The following is a 16,861-nucleotide window of genomic DNA, read 5'->3' as shown; positions in this document are numbered from 1 at the left end:
GTATAGCGCTCTGTTACACCAAAGAGTGTACTGGCGCGCTGCACCTCAGAGGTTGACAGAGTAAACAAGATCCAAACCTTTAAACCTGATTAAAGAGCCACATTTTCAAGTTCTACCTCAACTTGGCAGCGTCTGAAATGGCCCGCAACTCCGGGGACACTGTGTTCCACGCTGATGATCCTAAAAAGGAAAAGGACTCTCTCTAGCTTTGGAGCGCTGGATCCGATGGATTTTGGCCAAAAAGTATTAGCTTAACTAAGGCATCTACACTGAGCATAGGAAATGATCCTTGCTCTGAGGTACCCTGCACCAGACCGATGGAGGGTCTTCTGTACCAGTACTAGGGTCTTGAAGATAATCCTCTTCTTAGTAGGGAGCCAGTGCAATACCCTTAAATATAGGGACATGTGTTCTCATAGTTAGACCCAACAAAGTACGGGTTGCTGCGTTTTAGACCACCTGCAATTTATTGATGAGATAGTCCGGAAGCCCCGGGTACACTGCATTGCCGTAGTCAAGGCTAGATGTTATTAAGGGCTGTACTGCCTGTTTCCTAGCTTCAAAGGAAAGAAAGTGAAGCTATTTTCTCAGCACACCCAGCAATCGAAAACCAGTACCCACCAGCTCATTGACCTGAGGTACAAAGGAAAGACGGTTATCAAATTAAGTGCCTAGATTCTTTACTTAGCTAGCCTGGTGGTGGGACATCAACCGGCCAGAAGGATTGCCAAGGCCTAATTGCCTGAACACCAAATAAAAGTAGCTCAGTCTTTTCTGTATTGCATTTAAGCTGGTGTTTTTTTGCCTCTGAAAAACTGAAGTCAGCAAGGCTCTGATCTTTTCAAAGGAGAACACCTCATCTCTACCAATGGAGAACAGTAAACTGGGTGTCATCAGCATAGATATTATTTTTGCTTCCAGAGCTTCAGCGAGTAGAGCAAGTAGTGTAAGATAGATATTGAATATGGTAGGGCTCAAAGCTGCACTCCCACTTGCAACTCACACAACCCATACAAGAAGGGAGGAATCCAAACCTCATGCCCTCTCCTATAAAGGAACTGAGCCAGCCAGCTCAGCGCATGACTCCTAATTCCAATGGATTGAAGCCGGGCCAAGAGTGTGGTGTGGGGTACAATGTCTAAGGCCGCTGAGAGATCTAATATAATCAGCACCGTGTTGGAAATGGAGGCGATGCGCCTTGGGGACGGCAAAGCGATACACCCGATCCTCGTAGCAGTTGTGATACGCTGCCGTCAATGGAGATGCGCAAGTTCCGAGCAGCCCAACAGCATCAATGCATTGACTTTGTAAGGAGCAGAACTTTATTCCCACTTCCAAGGGTCTAGGACAGGGCAAGACTCACACATTTCAGAGTGCAGGTGCTGTTGCAGGGTGAGTTAGAAGTCTTTGATGTCCTGAGATGTTAAAACTGGATGCAAGCCAGCAAGCCTTTGGAGTCACTTTGGGTTCAAGTGATGCAGGTCCATTCCTTCTCTACAGAAGGCAAGGAGGGCAGCATGCAGGTCAGCACAGCAAGGCTGGAGTCCAGCAAAGCAGCAGTTCCGCTGAGTGGTAGTCCTTCAGTAATACAGCAGTCATTGTTCCAGGCAGAATCTTCACAGGTCTAGAAGTGTACTGAAGTGGTGGTGTCTGAGATCCAGTCTTTTTACCCAGTTAGGCCTTTAAAGTGGGGGAGACTTCAAAGAAATGCCTTTACATTGTACAAAATCCCTGTCCTTCCTGCCGTGGCTCCAGATTCATAAGAGGGGGTTAAGCACTCTTTTTTGTGGAGACAGGACACAGCCTATTTAGGTGTAAGTGTAAGCTGTGACCAGCTCCTCTCTCCCATCCTGCCTAGGATGGCCCTCAGGATGTGAATGGCCCATCATGTCACACCTGAGCTCCCTTTGTGTGTGGCTGTCTAGAGGGAATACTCAAAGCCAGCTGTCACTCACCTTACGCAAGTGATCAGAGACAGGCCTCAGGCACCAAATGGCTAAAGCAAGAAAATACCAACATTATAAAAGTAGCATTTTCAGAAGTGCAATTAAAAATCGGATTTCACCATAAGTTGTGATTTAAATTGGGATTCCAGAGTCACCGAACTGGGGGGTCCCATCTCCTCCCAATTGGAAATTACACTTTTAAGATGTAATAAGGTAATTCCAATGCTATACTATGGAACAACGGACAACAGGACCTCCTTCAAACTTGCCACCCGGAAACACCACCAGCTGATCCGCGCCGCCAAGAAAACAGCATTCAAGGACCGGTTGGACAACAACGCACACAACTGCAAGGAACTCTTCAACATCGTGAAAGAGCTTTCCAACCCCAGCGCAGGAAACAACGACATCACCCCATCGCAAGACCTCTGCAACTCCCTCGCTTCATACTTCCACAACAAGATCGCGGACATACACAACAGCTTCAACAACCAACCAACGCACACCATGACCGAACAACCACCCCCCACCACCACCCTCCACGCCTGGACCCCGATCAGCACCGAAGACACCATCCGCACGATGAACTCCATCCATTCCGGATCACCGACCGACCCCTGCCCTCACCACGTCTTCAACAAGGCCGACGCGATCATCGCACCCCACCTGCGAGACATCATCAACACATCCTTCGACACCGCCACCTTCCCTGAGAGCTGGAAACACACCGAACTCAGCGCTCTACTCAAGAAACCAACAGCGGACCCCACCGACCTCAAGAATTACCGCCCCATCTCGCTCCTCCCGTTTCCAGCCAAAGTCATCGAGAAAACCGTCAACAAGCAGATGGCCGCTTTCCTCGAGACGAACGGATCCCTCGACCCCTCACAGTCCGGCTTCCGAGCCAACCACAGCACCGAGACTGCCCTCATCGCCGCCACCGATGACATCCGAGCCCTGATGGACAACGGAGAAACAGCGGCCCTCATCCTCCTAGACCTCTCTGCGGCATTCGACACGGTCTGCCACCGCACCCTAGTACGGCGCCTCAGCAACGTCAGAATCCAGGACAAGGCGCTGGAATGGATCATCTCCTTCCTCGACGGAAGAACACAGAGAGTCCGCCTACCACCGTACAAGTCAGAGGCCACCGAAGTCATCTGCGGCGTCCCCCAAGGATCATCTCTGAGCCCCACCCTCTTCAACGTCTACATGAGCCCCCTCGCGGCCATCGTACGCAAACACAACCTCAGCATAATCTCCTACGCCGACGACACCCAGCTGATCCTCTCCCTGACCAACGACCCCGCCGCCGCCAGAGCCAACCTACACGAAGGGATGAAAGAGGTAGCCGAGTGGATGACGACCAGCCGCCTGAAACTGAACACGGACAAGACGGAGGTCCTCATCCTGGGCTCCTCTCCCTCCGCCTGGGACGACTCCTGGTGGCCTCCCGCCCTGGGCACCGCACCCAAACCGACAGACCATGCACGAAACCTGGGCTTCACCCTGGACTCCTCCCTCTCCATGACCAGGCAAGTCAACAACGTCTCCTCGGCATGCTTCAACATCCTTCGCATGCTACGGAAGATCTTCTGGTGGATCCCCACCGAGACCAGGAAGACCGTCACCCAGGCCCTCGTCACCAGCCGACTGGACTACGGCAACGCCCTCTACGCCGGTACCACCGCCAAGCTCCAGAAGAGACTCCAGCGGATCCAGAACGCCTCAGCCAGACTCATCCTCGACATCCCACGAACCAGCCACATCTCCGGACATCTGAGAGACCTTCACTGGCTCCCCGTCAACAAAAGAATCACCTTCCGCCTCCTCACCCACGCACACAAAGCCCTACACGACCAAGGCCCGAGCTACCTCAACAGCCGAGTCAACTTCTACGCTCCCAAACGCCACCTCCGATCAGCCAACCACGCCCTCGCCGCCGTCCCCCGCATCCGAAGAGCGACTACAGGAGGAAGGTCCTTCTCCTACCTGGCCGCCAAGACCTGGAACTCCCTCCCTCCCGACCTGCGCCTGACCCAAGACCACCTCTCCTTCAGGAAGAAGCTGAAGACCTGGCTGTTCGAGCAGTAGCGGCTCCCCCCCCCCAGCGCCTTGAGACCCTACGGGTATGTAGCGCGCTCTATAAGTGTCACTGATTGATTGATTGATTGGAAGGGATAGGTTTTGCAGTAGTGAAAAACGGATGTAAGAGTTTCTCAGTAGTAAGTCGCGTAAAACTTAAAAGTATATGTGCTACTTAAATACACCTCACCCTTCCATGGGCCGTCCAAGCCCTACCTTAGCAGTGACTTATATGTATTAAAAAGGAAGGTTTGGGCCTTGCTTGTGATTTAACTTGCCAAATCAAAATGGTAGTTTAAAACTGAACATCAAGGCTCTGTAATGGCATGTTTAAAGGGCTGCTTAAGTGGGTGGGAGAATCAGTGCCTCAGGCTCACTATTAGCATTTAATTTACAGGCCATGGGCACATGTAGTTCACTTAACTAGGGACTTATAAGTAAATTAAATATGCCTTAGGGTGGAGGCGATGCATTGGTGCTGAGCTGCGCAAATTCGAAGATGTAATCTAATGTAAAGTGCACTTGTATAGCGCTCTGTTTCACCAAAGAGTGTCGCGGCGTGCTGCACCTCAGAGGTTGACAGAGTAAACAAGATCCAAACCTTTAAACCTGATTAAAGAGCCACAATTTCAAGTTCTTCCTAAACTTGGCAGTGTCTGAAATGGCCCGCAACTCCAGGGACACTGTGTTCCACGCTGATGATCCTAAAAAGGAAAAGGACTCTCTCCAGCTTTGAAGCGCTGGATCCGAGGGATTTTTGCCAAAAAGTATTAGCTTAATGAAGGCATCTACACGGAGCATAGGAAATGATCCTTGCTCTGAGGTACCCTGCACCAGACCGATGGAGGGTCTTCTGTACCAGTACTAGGGTCTTGAAGATACTCCTCTTCTTAATAGGGAGCCAGTGCAATACCCTTAAATATTGGGACATGTGTTCTCATTGGTAGACCCAACAAAGTACGGGTTGCTGCGTTTTAGACCACCTGCAATTTATTGATGAGATAGTCCGGAAGCCCCGGGTACACTGCATTGCCGTAGTCAAGGCCAGATGTTATTATGGGCTGCACTGCCTGTTTCCTAGCTTCAAAGGAAAGAAAGTGAAGCTATTTTCTCAGCACACCCAGCAATCGAAAACCAGTCCCCACCAGCTCATTGACCTGAGGTACAAAGGAAAGACGGTCATCAAATTAAATGTCTAGATTCTTTACTGAGCTAGCCTGGTGGCGGGCCATCATCCGGCCAGAAGGATTGCCAAGGCCCAATTGCCTTAACACCAAATAAAAGTAGCTCAGTGTTTTCTGCATTGCATTTAAGCTGGTGTTTTTTTGCCACTAGAAAAACTGCAGTCAGGAAGGTTCTAATCTTTTTAAAGAAGAACACCTCATCCCTACCAATGGAGAACAGTAAACTGGGTGTCATCAGCATAGATATTATTTTTGCTTCCAGAGCTCCAGCGAGTAGAGCAAGTGGTGTAAGATAGATATTGAATATGGTAGGGCTCAAAGCTGCACTCCCACTTGCAACTCACACAACCCATACAAGAAGGGAGGAATCCAAACCTCATGCCCTCTCCTATAAAGGAACTGAGCCAGCCAGCTCAGCGCATGACTCCTAATTCCAATGGATTGAAGCCGGGCCAAGAGTGTGGTGTGGGGTACAATGTCTAAGGCCGCTGAGAGATCTAATATAATCAGCACCGTGTTGGAAATGGAGGCGATGCGCCTTGGGGACGGCAAAGCGATACACCCGGTCCTCGTAGCAGTTGTGATACGCCGCCGTCAATGGAGATGCGCAAGTTCCGAGCAGCCCAACAGCATCAATGCATTGACTTTGTAAGGAGCAGAACTTTATTCCCACTTCCAAGGGTCCAGGACAGGGCAAGACTCACACATTTCAGAGTGCAGGTGCAGTTGCAGGGTGAGTTAGAAGTCTTTGATGTCCTGAGATGTTAAAACTGGATGCAAGCCAGCAAGCCTTTGGAGTCACTTTGGGTTCAAGTGATGCAGGTCCATTCCTTCTCTACAAAAGGCAAGGAGGGCAGCATGCAGGTCAGCACAGCAAGGCGGGAGTCCAGCAAGGCAGCAGTTCAGCTGAGTGGTAGTCATTCAGTAATACAGCAGTCATTGTTCCAGGCAGAATCTTCACAGGTCTAGAAGTGTACTGAAGTGGTGGTGTCTGAGATCCAGTCTTTTTACCCAGTTAGGCCTTTAAAGTGGGGGAGACTTCAAAGAAATGCATTTACATTGTACAGAATCCCTGTCCTTCCTGCTGTGGCTCCAGATTCATAAGAGGGGGTTAAGCACTCTTTTGTGTGGAGACAGGACACAGCCTATTTAGGTGTAAGTGTAAGCTGTGACCAGCTCCTCTCTCCCATCCTGCCTAGGATGGCCCTCAGGATGTGAATGGCCCATCATGTCACACCTGAGCTCCCTTTGTGTGTGGCTGTCTAGAGGGAATACTCAAAGCCCAGCTGTCACTCACCTTACGCAAGTGATCAGAGACAGGCCGCAGGCACCAAATGGCCAAAGCAAGAAAATACCAACATTATAAAAGTGGCATTTTCAGAAGTGCAATTAAAAATCTGACTTCACCATAAGTTGTGATTTAAATTGGGATTCCAGAGTCACCAAACTGGGGGGGTCCCATCTCTTCCCAATTGGAAATGATACTTTTAAGATGTAATAAGGTAATTCCAATGCTATACTATGGGAGGAATAGGTTTTGCAGTAGTGAAAAATGGATGTAAGACTTTCTCAGTAGTAGGACGCGTAAAACTTAAAAGTACATGTCCTACTTAAATACACCTCACCCTCCCATGGTCCGTCCAAGCCCTACCTTAGCAGTGACTTATATGTATTAAAAAGGAAGGTTTGGGCCTTGCTTGTGATTTAACTTGCCAAATCAAAATGGTACTTTAAAACTGAACACCAATGCTCTGTAATGGCAGGCCTGAGACATGTTTAAAGGGCTGCTTAAGTGGGTGGCAGAATCAGTGCCTCAGGCTCATTAGTAGCATTTAATTTACAGGCCATGGGCACATGTAGTTCACTTAACTAGGGACTTATAAGTAAATGAAATATGCCAATTGTAGATAAGCTAATATTACCATGTATTAAGGAAAGAGCACAAGCACTTAAAACGTTTCTTTAAAAAAAAAATGCATCCTGTTTTCTTTTAAGGAAAACGGATGGGCTGCAATGAAAAAAAAATGCTTTATTTAAAAGCAGTCCGAGACATGGTGGTCTGCTGAGCCCAGCAGGCCACCATACCTGGGAGGGTCTTCCATTCCCAATGGGGTCGCAAATTTCGAGAGGCTCATTAATATTCATGAGCCACTCTATTTGCACCCCCATTGGGAATCGCTAACAGCGTGTTACACACTGTTGTACATCCAAAACAGCACCTTGCAAATTATGAGTCGCAAAAGGCTCGCAGTTTGGGAGGCGCTATTTTGGCCGTTGTACATCTGGCCCAGGATCATGAGATGAACAGATCTATCAACTTTGAGAAAAATTTCACCATGTGAAAGAAGGGGTTATGGTATTGGTGGGATATATGGAGGGGATGGGGCATTGAGCCCATTACTCTTACCAACCTTCAGGGCTTTTGAGGGGGCAGGGCCATGAAGAGGGGATGAGGTCACCCAAAAAAAGCAAAAGCTGCAGAGGCTGCAACTGATGTCCTTAGGGAAATTGCACACTCCCAGATGGACATCAGATGTGCACAGTGTCCACACATAAGTGGGAAACCTGCTTTAAATGGGGTTTTTCATCTTGCATTGTCTTCCACTATGCTATCTGCAAGTCACTGGGAGGTCATGTGAACAGAGCCTGTCCCATACAATACACAGATGATCTATGTCATTTGGCATGTGTGGATCAACCTTGACAAGAAAGCCTGTTGTCAGATTCTTCCAGATATTGAGGTATATAGATTTTTTCCAGTAAATCATTAGTCTGTAAGGTGACACAATGCATGGAAAAGGTTCTTCTACAAGGCATGTCCCTGTATTCACACATGGCTTGGCACAGTGTTTCAGATATAGACATATTTGTACATTTTGCAATTTGTAGTGCTTTCTTAAATGTAGCTGTTGGAAAGTGGGCTATTTGTAGTGGTAAATATGCATCTAACTCTGCCAATAAGGCCACTAACAGGGTCTAAGGCCCAGTAAAGGTCTCAATAAATTATTCCCATGCTCAACACTTGGTAGCTTGGATGCGAGCAGGTAGGCATAACTTAGAAAACAGGTATGTAAAGCATTTAAAAACACCAATTCAGTTAATTATTAAGACACAACACACAATACAAATCCCACACCAATTTATAAAATAGAAAATATTTGTATCTTTAAAATGACACCAAAAGGATAGAAATCCAATGTAGAGAACCAGAGATATGAGTGTTTAAAGATTTACCACTTTATAGTGCTTGAAAAACTATAGCACCAATCCGGAACATCTGGTCGCGCTTGACCGGGACAAAGTCAAAGCTTCGGGCCAACCACGATAGAGCCCTTGCCAGATACACTAAGCGGGAGGCCCGGTCAAAAATTTACCTTTACACTTAGAAACATTTCTGGAACTTTTTCTTGCCCCCCCACCAACCCCGCACCCTTCCCCTCGCTACTCCTGACCAGGCCGGATTCTAGAGGGATCGCTGGCTTGGGTTTGTACAAGGCCTTGATAAAATCCTGGAAGTCAGAGCTCTGGAGCTTTTCAACGGGCGAACCAGCAGTCCTGGTAGGGTCTCGTTTGAAGGACACCGGCTTGGCTCTCTCGGTCGAGTAGGTCCCCTTCTGAAGCTTTTTCCCAAAAGTTCTCCAAACTTCAGGAGGTGTTTCTGGATCGTCTCCTAGAGGGTTCAAAGTGTCCAAAACACAAACCTAAGGGTCGTGAATCTCCTGGATGGTCCTTGGAAGGTTGGGACCACAATTATCACAATGCACCTGGCCAAATCGTTAAATGATCACAGCATGCACTCCTGGCTGAAGACTCTTGGGGGTGATAGTGCAGGTGAGGGCTGTTAACCAGCAGTGTGCAGGGAGTCCACTCTTTAATCCTTTTGAAGCAAGGCACATCCACAAGGCTGTAGTACCTGATAGTGCAGCAGGCGCAGTCAGTCAGAATGCAGGGCCTGGTGGTGCGAATCAGGTTTCCAGCATGACAATCCTTCTTCTCTTAGTTTCAAGCCACAGATCTGAGAGGCTCTGCACCTCTCACCTATTTATTCAGTATTAACAGGATTCAAGCAGGAGAGCACTCCCCAGAGCCTGACAACTTCCTTTAAAGTTTGGTATATTCTTGTCCCAGAAAGCACCATTCCTCCAAAATTCATGAAGGCTGAAATCTCAGCAGTAGAGCAAGGACCAGCTAAACCATCCTCCAGTGTGGCTCTTTTCCATAGCTCTCCTCCCCCTGACATCTGCAAATTCTTTCCTTAAGCCTGCTAACAGCCTGGGGTCAGAGGGGGAGGGCTAGGTAGGCTTGGTATTACCTGCCTGTCCTGTTCCTCCTTTGAAGCCCCATGCTTTATTTATTTATTTATTTAAGAAGCTTATAAAGCGCGCAGCTACCCCCAAAGGGGGTGTCCCGGCGCTACAGAGTACATGTCAATCATGAAACGGAGCTACCGAGTACATCATAACACGGAGCTACGAAGTACCTCCCCAGAAGAAAGATGTTTTAAAGACTAGTAAACAGCCAGGTCTTAAGTTTCCGACGGAATACTTGCTCTGACTCAATGAACCTAAGGTCCAGAGGGAGGCTGTTCCAATACTTGGCCGCAGCCACTCCGAACGTTCTACCCCCACTCCTGGCGCGACGAAATCTGGGTACCACCAAGAGACGTAGGCTGTTTGATCTCAATGATCTGACAGATACAGATAGTTTAAGTCTTTTACTCAGATAAGCAGGGCCTAATCCGTTAATAGCACGAAAGGCAAGGATCAGAACTTTAAACTGAATGCGACGGGAGATGGGGAGCCAGTGCAGTTCTTTCCGATAAGCTGCTACAGAGTTACAAACAGGGATATTTCCAATGAGTCTAGCCGCCACATTCTAAACAATTTGTAACCTTTCAATAAGGTAGAGGGGGGCGCCAGCATAAAGACTGTTGGCATAGTCTAAATGTGTTGTGATAAGAGCCTGGACAATGCTCTTGCGAGAGTCCAAAGGGAGATAGGGAAAGATCTTCCTGATCATGCGCAGTTTGCCGAAGCAGGCAGAAGTAACTTTATTGACCTGGGCTTTGCAGGACATGGAGTTATCAAAAAGGAAGCCGAGATTGCGGGCAGATGCTTTAGGCACCCTCCCCCTGCTCTTGAATTCCTGTCTAGCAGAGCCCTGTCCACTAGATAGCCTCTCCCCTGGTGAGCAACTCATCACTTCATTAAAGCAGCCTTGCTAAACCTGGTAACTCTGAGCTATCAGGGAAGACTGCAGGAAAGGATGAATACTGGCTTACAGACAAGAACGTCTTATAATGGTTTTTCTGTATAATTTAGGATAAATTTGGCAACAGCATATTGCTGGATTTATCGATATCATTCTTCTAAATCGTTGAATGATAATTATTCAATTTCTAGCAATATTTATGAGTTCATAAGATATTGCTGTGTTATCCTATGTGGCTAGGTATTTACAATGGGGAAAATGAAATATGCAATTTCGCCATCACCAGGGCATACAAAACATATTTGATAAAGGCCCTTCTTATAGTTACCCAACGCCCCCAACCCCACCCCAGGGACACCTAGGGGAGACCTTGGGGTTCCTGAATATGCAAAGATAATATAGATCATTACTCCACTGGTGCTTGTAGCCCCAAAAGCGATTTTGGGAGAGACTTTACTACAATGGGGGAAGTGAAAGGAGCAATTTCTCTATCCCCAAGACATATAAAGCATATTTTAAAAGCGCATATTGGACAGCTTTGAGGATTTTTGTAGAAGTCGAGGTTTGGAGATAAATGCTGACAAAACAAAATTCATGATCTTCAACCCACCTGCAACTACCCACCCGAGTCCTAGTTTAGGCTCAGTCAGATTAGAAAGGGTGACGACTTTTGAATATCTGGGGGTAACCATTAATGAAAATCTGTCATGGGGCCCCCAACAAATAAAATCACAAATGAAATTGGCCCAGCTCGCGGGGGAATACTCGGACATTCCTGTAGGCCTGAAATTCCCAAAACAGAAAACAAATTTATTAGACAGCTGGTGGCACTCCCACAGAGTACCCCGCTAGTTCCACTAAGGTTTGACTTGGGGTTGCGACCTATTGAAGATGAGTTAGCACTCAAGTCAAGTCAAGTCAATAAATTTATATAGCGTGCTACATACCCAGAGGGTCTCAAGGCGCTTGAAGAAGGGTGGGGAATTAGTTGGCAAATATCCACGTTTTAAGTTGCTTTCTGAATGCTAGGTGGTTCTGATTAAGGCGAAGGTGAGTGGGAAGTGAGTTCCAGGTTTTAGCTGCCAGGTAGGAGAAGGATCTACCTCCCATGGTGGTTTTGTTGATGCGAGGTACAGTGGCAAGGGCTTGGTTGGAGGATTGTAGGTGGCGGGAGGGGGTGTAGAAGGACAGTCGTGTGTTAAGGCATTCGGGTCCGATTTCGTAGAGTGCCTTGAGTGCGTGGGTTAGGAGCCGGAAAGTGATCCTCTTATTGACGGGGAGCCAGTGGAGGTTTTTCAGGTGACCAGAGATGTGTTCTTTACCCGGGATGTCTAATATGAGCCTGGCTGAAGCGTTCTGGATGCGTTGGAGTTTTTTCTGGAGTTTTGCGGTGGTACCGGCGTAGAGGGTGTTTCCGTAGTCCAGTCGGCTCGTGACCAGAGCATGGGTGACTGTTTTTCTAGTTTCGGTGGGGATCCAGCGAAATGTTTTTTTGAGCATGCGGAGAATGTTGAAGCAAGATGAAGAAACGGCGTTGACTTGTCTGTTCATCGAGAGTGAGGAATCCAGGATGACGCCCAGGTTCCGTGCGTGGTCCGTTGGGATGGGTGCTTTTCCAAGGGCCTCTGGCCACCAAGAGTCATCCCAGGCGGAGGGGGAGGTGCCTAGGATGAGGACTTCTGTTTTGTCTGAGTTCAGTTTCAGACGGCTGAGCTTCATCCATTCGGCAACTTTTTTCATTCCTTCATGCAGGTTGGTTTTGGCAGTGTGCGGGTCTCTGGTGAGTGATAGGATCAGTTGAGTATCGTCGGCGTAGGAGATGATGTTGAGGTTGTGTTGGCGTGCGATGACCGCGAGGGGGCTCATGTATACGTTGAAGAGGGTGGGGCTGAGTGAAGATCCTTGTGGTACGCCTCAGATGACTTCAGTGGCCTCTGACTTGAATGGTGGAAGGCGGACTCTCTGGGTTCTTCCGGTGAGGAACGAGGTGATCCATTCCAGTGCTTTTCCTTGGATTCCGACGTTTCTGAGGCGTTGTAAAAGGGTGCTGTGACAGACCGTGTCGAAGGCTGCGGAGAGGTCGAGGAGGATGAGGGCGACTGTGTCTCCATTGTCCAGTAGAGTTCGAATGTCGTCTGTTGCTGCGATGAGGGCGGTTTCGGTGCTGTGCTTGGCTCGGAAGCCGGATTGTGAGGAGTCGAGGTATTTGTTGGTTTCGAGGAATGCGGCAAGCTGATTGTTGATCGCTTTCTCGATGTCTTTGGCCGGGAATGGAAGGAGTGAGATAGGGCAGTAGTTTTTGAGTTCGGTGGGGTCAGCGGTGGGTTTCTTCAGGAGGGCGCTGAGTTCGGCATGTTTCCAGCTTTCCGGGAAGGTTGCGGAGTTGAGGGAGCAGTTGATGACGTCTCGGAGGTGCGGTGCTATAATGGAGTCTTCTTTGTTAAAGATGTGGTGAGGGCAAGGGTCAGTGGGGGATCCTGAGTGGATGGAGTTCATCAGACGGATGGTATCCTCAGTGGAGATTGGCTTCCAGTCATTGAGGATGTTCAGGGGGGGTGGGGGTCCTGCAAGGGGTTGGGTGGGTTGGTCTTCGGGTCGGTTGTCGAAGCTGTTGTGGATGTCTGCAATTTTGTTGTGGAAGAAAGAGGCTAGGGAGTCACAGAGGGCTTGAGAGGGGGTGATGTCGTTGGAGTTGGTTCTGGCGTAGGCTCTGGACAACACCAGAGCTGCTGAACTATAGGCTAGAACTTAAGGAAATATTATCTTGTTACAGTTCAGCAAAAATCCCCTGGCTCATGTTCATAAAGCAGGAATTTGTTAGACTGGGATTGCCTGCTCTCTGGTGTGACCCGGAAAGGAGTTGCAAAGAGGTTTCGTGCAAGTCGCTCACCAGGATTTTTGTGGATAAAAAACTCACTGCTGTTTTGTCTGATCTCCTTGTTGGCACCTTAATTAATTCTTTTTTAACATTTAAAATTTCTTATTCATTTGAGGATTTCATGGATGACATTTATCCTATTGTAGCCAGGAAACTTTATCTACAATGGAGATACGGTACTCTACCCCTAAGAGCCTTCACCAGTAAATGGTCAGCTTCTACAGATAAGAATTGTCCTGGGTGTAGCTGTGACATTGAAGATGAACTTCACATTTTTTTCTTTTGCCCAGCTTACAGTAAATCCAGGAAGTACTGGCTCGTACCTTTATGTAAAAACTAGGGTTTTGTACAATGTATGTATGCTTTTAGAGTTTTAAAAACTGAAACGACTAGGCACATTGTATTTGCAGTTTCTCAGTTCTTACTAGCTATGTGGTCTAAGCGCAGGCGTATGACTGTCAATGTATGATATCGTTCATCCAATGACAGATCTGTTATACTGAAATCATGTACCACTCTAGCACAAACGAATTTAACCATCTATTGTGCCTGTTTTATGTGGAGAAGTGTGGCTCACTGGTTAGAGGAGGCAGACCTGGAAGCAGAGGTCAGCCCGGGACCAGGGTTCAATTCCTGGCTCGGCGGGGTCTTGAGTCCTAAAATGTCCATGGACTCGACAATTCTCGCTCCGGTGCCTACTCGATTCACGGGTTCACACTCTGCGACTCTGGGCAATAGCTTGCTTAATCTCCACAACGGCCCCTCGCGGCGGGATGCCTGGCTTTCACCTTGCGGATACCCTGCCGCGGTTATCTCACAGGGGAATACCAGGACGGGTTTCCTAAGCAGGCGCTTAGAAATCGCTAGGTGATTTGCGCTATATAAATTGCTGTACATTTACATTTACATTTACATCCATGTATATGCTTCATCTTCGTACTCTTTTATGGCAATTAGCCGAAATAAAGACTTTATGAATGAATATTTTATAAGGACCCTGCTTATACTTACATGTCCCCTTCCACTCCTGGCACTCTTAGGGGAGTCCCTTGGGAGACCCAATATGTACAAATAATGTAGATTATCACTTTTTAAGTGCCCCCACTACCAAAGTTGAGTTTGGGCACAATTTACATTTAAAAGCAGTGCTGCAGAGCAGGGCTGCTTTTAAAATGACCTCAGGCACTCAGCAGTGGACACATGCAAGTGCATCAAAGGCTGCTGGCCTCTAATGCCCTATTAAATGTAGTTTTAACCCCCTTTCCCTATTATCTACTAGGGACTTATAGGGTAGGTCATACCAATTATAGATGTACCCGAACCCATTGTGTACCCTAATGCATGTAATTGTGTGTTTTCACTTGTGTTTTAACATAGCACTGGTCCTGGGCCTGACTAGCAGAGCCCAGGACACAGTCAGAGCCAGTTACCACAAGTTCCAGTCAGTATAAAATGGGGGAGCACAGGGCACACAGGATGACTTTGCACCAGTAGTCATGAACATTACTGATAATCAATTCACTTTTCGCTACAGAGGGCTTCTATTTTTGTGTTTAAACCTAAGGATGGTTGTAAATTCTTTCAAAACCTTCTTTTTAGAAGATGGGCTGCGGTCTGTTTTAATGACTAAGGGAATGCCACCGTGGAGATCACTACATTCAACATGGGCCTGACCATATCTTGATTGGTGCTCAGCAAGGTACACAGACAAAATATCGAGTTTTAAATTTCGATATACAATTATATCGAAGTTTAAATATCGATGGGACATAATATAGAAGGTAAGTAATATCGACAGTCTTAATATCGATATTAGTATTATATTAGTAATTTCGAAGTTTTAAATATCGATGTCAATAATATCGAAATAAATAATTTCGATGTTACTAATATCGATTTTTAAATAAATTTTGTGTATATTATATTGTATTTATTATGTTTTATTATTTATTTTTAATGTAATTTAATTAAATATTGTCTTTTAGTACTGTAGCGGGTTGTGGGTTTATAGGGGAATAGGGTGGGAAGTAATTTAATTATGTTAAATTAATTATTAATTAGTAGGAATTATTAATTAATTGAGAATTAATTTTTAATTAATTTTAATTAATTGATTAATTGATAAATATGTTCTGTAGCAGGTTATAGGTTTATAGGGGAATAGGGTGGGAAGTAATTTAATTATGTTAAATTAATTATTAATTGGTAGGAATTATTTATTAATTAATTGAGAATTAATTTTTAATTAATTTTAATTAATTGATTAATTGATAAATATGTTCTGTAGCGGGGTATGGGTTTATAGGGGAATAGGGTGGGAAGTAATTTAATTATGTTAAATTAATTATTAATTGGTAGGAATTATTTATTAATTAATTGAGAATTAATTTTTAATTAATTTTAATTAATTGATTAATTGATAAATATGTTCTGTAGCGGGGTATGGGTTTATAGGGGAATAGGGTGGGAAGTAATTTAATTATGTTAAATTAATTATTAATTAGAAGGAATTATTATTAATTAATTGAGAATTATTTGTAAATAATTTAAATTAATTGATTAATTGATAATTATGTTCGGTAGCGGGTTATGGGTTTATAGGGGAATAGGGTTGGAAGTAATGTAATAATGTTTAAATAATTATTAATTAGTAGGAATCATACATTAATTAAAAATAATTGGTAATTATATTTAATTATTTTGGTAATTATTTTTAAATAATTGATAAATATGTTCTGTAGCGGGTTATGGGTTTATAGGGGAATAGGGTGGGAAGTAATTTCATTATGTAGAATTAATTATTAATTAGTAGGAAGCATACCTTTATTTTTATTAATTGGTAAATAAATTTAATTAATTGGTTATTAATTTTAAATAATTAATTAATTGATAGATGTAATTTATAAGTATGTAATTTAAACCCCTACGCTATCCAACACTTTCCCTACTGTTGCACCCTCTGGAGTTGGAATAGTAATTGTTACCCCTACGCTATCCAACACTTTCCCTACTGTTGCACTCTCTGGAGTGGGAGTAGTAATTTTTACCCCTATGCTATCCAACACTTTCCCTACTGTTGCACTCTCTGGAGTTGGAATAGTAATTGTTACCCCTACGCTATCCAACACTTTCCCTACTGTTGCACTCTCTGGAGTGGGAATAGTATTTGTTACCCCTACGCTATCCAACACTTTCTCTACTGTTGCACTCTCTGGAATTGGAATAGTAATTGTTACCCCTACGCTATCCAACACTTTCCCTACTGTTGCACTCTCTGGAGTTAGAATAGTAATTTTTAATCCTACGCTATCCAACACTTTCCCTACTGTTGCACTCTCTGGAGTTGGAATAGTAATTGTTACCCCTACGCTATCCAACACTTTCCCTACTGTTGCATTCTCTGGAGTGGAAATAGTAATTTTTACCCCTATGCTATCCAACACTTTCCCTACTGTTGCACTCTCTGGAGTTGGAATAGTAATTGTTACGCCTACGCTATCCAACACTGTCCCTACAGTTGCACTCTCTGGAGTTGGAATAGTAATTTTTAAACCTAC

The sequence above is a fragment of the Lissotriton vulgaris genome, chromosome 3_2 (genome assembly GCF_964263255.1).
Source record: "Lissotriton vulgaris chromosome 3_2, aLisVul1.2, whole genome shotgun sequence".
In the NCBI taxonomy this organism is placed as follows: domain Eukaryota; kingdom Metazoa; phylum Chordata; class Amphibia; order Caudata; family Salamandridae; genus Lissotriton; species Lissotriton vulgaris.
The sequence above is the reverse complement of the archived record's forward strand: the minus strand, read 5'-3'. Positions refer to the sequence as shown.